Source organism: Gnatocerus cornutus, unplaced genomic scaffold (genome assembly GCF_029298725.1).
Source record: "Gnatocerus cornutus isolate USDA-ARS CGAHR unplaced genomic scaffold, icGnaCorn1.1 Chromosome12, whole genome shotgun sequence".
In the NCBI taxonomy this organism is placed as follows: Eukaryota; Metazoa; Arthropoda; class Insecta; order Coleoptera; family Tenebrionidae; genus Gnatocerus; species Gnatocerus cornutus.
In genome coordinates this window covers 1,376,259-1,382,386 of record NW_028275360.1, presented here as the reverse complement: position 1 = coordinate 1,382,386, position 6,128 = coordinate 1,376,259, and the positions used below count along the sequence as shown (strand labels likewise).

The window sequence follows — 6,128 nt, the reverse complement described above, 5'->3', positions numbered from 1 at the left end:
AAGTTTCACTTATTAAACGGGACTTAGGTCCAGATAATCTAATTTTTCTTAGAAGCATAAGGAACCAAGTGTGCGACTTACGACTATTACGCGCGATTTGAAATAAATAATCATCAATAACTCGCAATTCGCTTTTAAATTGTATATTTGAAAAGAGATTGAGAATATTTATTGCGGTCCATTTCAAGCCAGATGAGACCCAACCACTTGAGGGTTATTATGATTGTGGGGGTTTGCGGTTAGGTGGCTATAAACGGTTTAAAAAGTCAAAGCCATAACCGTACTAGAGCGTTTGATAAACTGTACCAGGGTTGGGTCAGGTAAATACGCACTGTTTATAAAATGATTACTCATCAGTAATTAGGGGGTGGGGATTGGGGGAATTTTGGTAGTAAAATTTAACTGTGAAGAGCAAATTACTCTAAACTGTTTTATTGTGTGGTGAAGTCTCAAACAAGATGTCTTTCGTTTTCACTTTTGAAGAGAAAGTAGACATGTTTTTAATTTTTGGTGAATGTTGCTAAAATCCCAACAAAGCTGCAGAACGGATTCATCCTAACAGGAAGATTTTCAACAGAATTATGGTTGTTTTAAAGGAGACTGCGAGTTTAAAGCCAAGGAAAAAGATGGTGGTCAATCGGACCATTACTCACGAATTAAACCAAGCAGTGGTTTTAAACATTGCTGATAACAACCCTCAAGTGAGCGTTAAGGAAATCTTCAGAATACCTATTATCCTTACCACATCGAACTGCATCAAGAACTCCATGGAAAGGATTTTGAAAACCGACGAGAATTTTGCTTATGGGCTCAAGCGAATTTAAGGGTAAATAGAAACTTTTTCCAAAATGTTCTGTTTTCTGACGAGCAGACATAACATGCATTAGTGGGCACCTGTGAATCCTCATTGGATGTTACAGCAAAACCACCAAAATCATTGAACGGTCAATGCTTGGGGTGGTATAATTAACAATCGTCTAATTGGTCCTTTCTTTTACATGGAACATTTGAATGGTGCTCGTTACGTTTTGCACAACAATTTGGAAAATTTGCCACTTAACGTTCATCAAAATTTGTGGTTCCAACAAGATGGCGCTCCTCCACATTTTGCCGAAGTTGCCCGGGATGATGTCAACGAACAATTTGGACATCGGTGGATCGGAAGAGGTGGCCCCTTCCCTTGGCCAGCGCGTTAATCGGATTTGACACCACCAGAGGACATGAGACAAAGAATAAGAGATGTCTTCCAAATGTTCAATGAAGAAAATCGGGCGGCAAGTGATCAAACTCTTTTGAACGTCGAGTACAAATGTGCCTAGACGCGGAGGGCCATCATTTTGAACATTTAATGTGATTAGATTTATATTTTGTGTTGTTTTAGTTTTGTGATTTTTTTCTTTAAATTCTGTTATTTCTTAGCTATGTGATTTTTTTCCTCTAAATTCTGTAAATAATTTTAAACCATGTTGTTTCTGAAATAAATTTTGTTTTTTCTACTATTAAATGTTGTTTTTTTTCGATAATTTTTGTTCTATTCCAATTCTGTATAGCAACCGTCAAGATAATGTAGCGCTGACCTGCACAGATGACTTGACTTTTACGGTTTTTACGATGGTGCGGTGCGGTTGGGGGTTTAATTGTCGTTTCCCATTTGCAACATAGCAATGCCAATCACATTGCTCATACCTTGGCAACGGTTGCAAATTTGCGTTAACGCAGTGACTTGAAATCAACCCCTAAGAGTTAAAAGGATTTTTAAGAATTATTTAATATTTCGGTACCACACATTTTAATTCAAATTTGAATATCATTTTCGTCCATTTGGTTAAAAATGGAACAAGACAGGTTGGGTTTCCCACCATTGTCTTCATTTTGATTTTTTGCGTTTATTACACATATGGTTAAACTAGAGGAAAACCGACCACATCAGTTTGTAGCGCTCCGTTTCCTCTTCATGTACAAAAAAAAAAATTTTTAAAGCTTCAAAATTAATACCGAGTGACACTACCATTAAGGACTACAATTTCAAGATTTGTAGGAGAATATAAAAGACTATAAGATAACTTAATTAAAGAGCGACTGTTAGCCGAAGTGGCCCTCTTTAAAAAGCCTGTAGAGAGATTATGCTCTCTGATTATGAACGACATGCAGTGCAGTCGGAATGACGATAAAATTTAAGGATTGGAAACTGCAGGAACACACGTGTCGAAGATGAACCTAACATCGCGAATAAGATGCTTTGTTTTGTAGTGCATGGTCGTTGTAGCAAATACAGAGTGGCCCAGAAAGAAAGGGCATATGCCAATAGCAATATAGCTATTTATTTGAGAAGGATATTAAGTAATTCATAATGAACGAGGACGTTACTTGTTAACGTCCGAGTTTTTTATGAATTAGTTAATATCCGTAGTAAATACAAAGCTTTATCGAAACATGTACGAATTAGGCAATGCTACCACCCAACAGTTCTGCAAATTTCCAACTTTTAACTTAATTTTTGAACGCGACGAAACAGCTAGAAAAGCATTTTCCAAGATATTTTGAGTTACAATTAATATAAATAAATGTAAATCTTCAGATTTTTGTCTTCGCAGTTGCTTTCATTTTCAAAAATACATTGAATATTATGGATTAAGAGCAACTATGCTATTATGAAACGGTAACTATGCTATTATGAAACAGTAACTATGTTATTATAAATTATTTGTATCTTCACTATTATGATGTACTTTACATGTAAGCATAGAAACGTATTAGATACATCTTAATGTTCATGTTTCGATAAAAACTTTAAATTTATAACATCAATTGCGCCAACTAGAACTTCCGATGGAAAATAAGTCGTAAGTACAGGTTTTGTATAAAATTTGATAGAATTTAATTTAAGAGGAGTCTTCACCCATTTCTCTTATGGGAGATCCCATGTAAATTGACGGGTAAATAACTTCTTTATTAAAAAAGATAACGACTTCAGTTTTTGAGTATAAATTTGTTACTGTTATTACTAAAAGACTGTTATTTAGATTTTAAAAAAAACTTCGGAATTTTCTTGAAATTGAAGTTATTTGATGCACAATTTAACAGTTTTCCATTTCACACTATATTTGACGTTATTTTATTATTTTGAAAAAAGCATTACGTAGAACTATGTATCAAAACAACATCTTACAAAATTGGTTCATTTTGCTTTATAAATAAAGGAGATATGATTCCGTTCAATTTCATTATTAAAAGTTCGGTCTTATTCTGTGAGCAAAAAACGATTTATTACCTTAAACCGCAAGTAATGGAAGCAGTAAATTGTCGAAAGATTTACAAGTTCCATGGGTCATTTTGTAGGTACCTGCGTTTGTTACCAACCCTCCATTCCCTTGTTTGAATTAGAGCTTTTTAGCTACAGTTTGATTTTGATAAAAGCTTGATTGGTGATGAAGTCACAAGTAACAGTCAAAATTTTATACACCAGGAAAATTACTTCGTGTATTAAATCAGTAATTTCACAAAAACCAATCCTATTGTAAAAAATGCAAAACAAGTCAACTTTTAATTTTAATTGCGGAACTTTTGAATTTATATTTGTAAAATCATTTAGTTTTACAACTAGCACAACAGAAATTTTTATACAAGTAATTTTGGTCGTTGGTATGTCATCATTTTTATAGTCTTGACACAATTTGCGCCAATCATATGAAAATAACTGTTAGTGACAATTTAGACCACAAAATGAATTCGAATTTGGGCAGATTTAAGATCTATTGGCGTGTCTAATCGCAGTTTTACCGAAGTGCACTAAGAGCTCGATTTCAAGTCAGTGACGCAAAATTGCGTTGACACAGTTGCTAAGGTAGCATCACTTTGATTGGGGTTGCTAAGGCGCAACTCTGATTTGGAATGCCGCAAGTCAACATGAAATCGGGCCCTAATTTGGTTAACGATGATGAACAACATCAAATTTTGCAAAAATTTGTAAACATAGAACTGGAAACACGTCAGAACTTGTTGACTCTATTCTATACAAGTCTTTAAATTTAAATGCCAAATCGATAAACCATGACAAAATACTTGAAAAAATTGCGAAGGCAGATTTACAAAAAAAGAAAACTTCATTTCTATACAACCATGTGGTCTATTCATAGGCAAAAATATGTGTTTTTTGGGTGTTTCAACAGACGGGCTCGTAGATAAAAACACGATTGTTGAAATAAAATGTCCATTTGCGGCTTACAAATCTTTCCCCTAAGAAAGTGTTTTACGGCATTTTTACGTTTGTATTTTCTCTGTATGTGCTTTTAAATTGTCACCTACTATGTGAAGACTCCTCTTAAGTAATGAGTGTGTGAATGTAAAAATTAACTATATTTTTATGTTTTAAAAACAAAACTCGTTCAAAAAAATTTACGTAGACCGAATATTCGGTTTAGGTGGACGAAATTGTGGAAAAAAGAAATATTTCGTGAGGCCCACTGAAGGGACCCAAACTCACTCATTTCCATCGCGACAGGGCTTGGAGCAGCGTGGTGGAGCATGTAAATGCAGTGGCTCCAACTCATAGGACGGTGGAGGAATTGAAAAAAAAAATACGGGGTTTGAAATCCCGTACTAAACAGAAAGCTAGTGCCTATAAACGCAAGATTAGAAAAACGGGAGGAGGGGAGAACGAGGCCCCTCCGATGACAGAAATAGATCAAAAGCTGCTCGCGTTTATAGGCACAGAAAGCATTGAAGGGATTCAAGGAGGCATTGATACATTCCGAGACCATGGTAAGATAGTACTTTTAACATACTTTTTGCTTCAGATGCATAAATCTCGACTACCATCACAATGGCCTAGTGACTATAATCCATTTAAAACCATAGTAAAAATTTGAAAACTTTCAGTTTTGTTGATGTAATTATTTTAATTTGTTTTTAGTTATTAACGAACCTATTGCCTCCACCTTCAAAAATGAACCTATCCACCATTCTCCAAGCCCTAGTCACGGCCAGTTAATGTTTGAAGTACAAAATACGTTGCAAAAATATCTAATAAAATCAAAATCATAGATTTTAACCACTTTTATATTTTGAATCAAATTCATTGACAATAGCTGGTTGATTAATTTTTCTGTTGCACAAACAACAATGTATCCTATTTTATTTTTACTATTATGTAGAATCAGTTGCTCATTCACCTATCCCTACCAAGAAATTACCGCCTCTACAAGTTGCAGGACCAAAAAAGAAGAAAAGCACCAACATAATTGCAACAGAACAAATGCTGAAAACCACGGAGCTGCTCCTGGTGATTCGGGAGCAAAATTCTTTGCTCTGGGAGCAAAACACTGCTCTCAGACACCAAAACTTGCTCCTGCAGGATATGCTTAAAGAATTTAAGCAATATAGAGGAGACATTGTGAGCGAAATTAAAAACTTTTAGTAAGAAATGATTAGACATGCCTGTAAAACCGGTGAGATACTTGTCATATAAACACCTTTATCCCCCCAACCTTGAAAAAATGAATGTGTTAAGGGCGATTCAGTTTTGCTGACGTGGACAGTTCTATTGTGTACATGGAATATACAGGCTGTCCAGAAAGTGGCGCACCACCTCCGCGCTCCATATATTAATGCTGTATTTGAGTCATTTTAGCGTGTTTAAGAGAACTCTCGCACCGCAGGACAAGAGTGAACTCAACAGATGGAACCACGAACTCAGCCGGATTCTCAGGGAAGAAGAAAATCGGAAGTGGGAAAGGAAAATGGAAGAACTCAACGAAGAAGATCATCCACCATGAAGAATGGCAAGAGCACTGAGGAAGAAAAGAGAAGAAATCGAAGACAGGGAGAAGGCAGAAGTTTTCGCGGAGAAGATGGAAAAACAATTGACCAACAACCCCTCGAAGGACAAAAATGGAAACCGACCACAACGTCCAACATCACCTCCAGATACCGGAATGGTACAGGATGGATGAAGCAACCGAAGAAGAAATCGAAAGAATCATCAAGGACTTCAACCAGAAGAAAGCTCCGGGAAAGGACGGAATCACCAACACGGCAATCCAAAAATTGCCACAGGTAGGTAAACAAGCACTACTGAGAATAATCAATGCAATTTTAGGTCTCCGGAAGTTTCCGGAAGCGTGGAAGGA

At 35.9% G+C, this 6,128-nt stretch overlaps 1 pseudogene; it reads left to right on the top strand.

Moving 5' to 3' along the window:
- Positions 1–4,367: 4,367 nt before the first annotated feature.
- LOC148166851 (uncharacterized) lies at positions 4,368–4,990 on the top strand (annotated as a pseudogene).
- Positions 4,991–6,128: the final 1,138 nt, after the last annotated feature.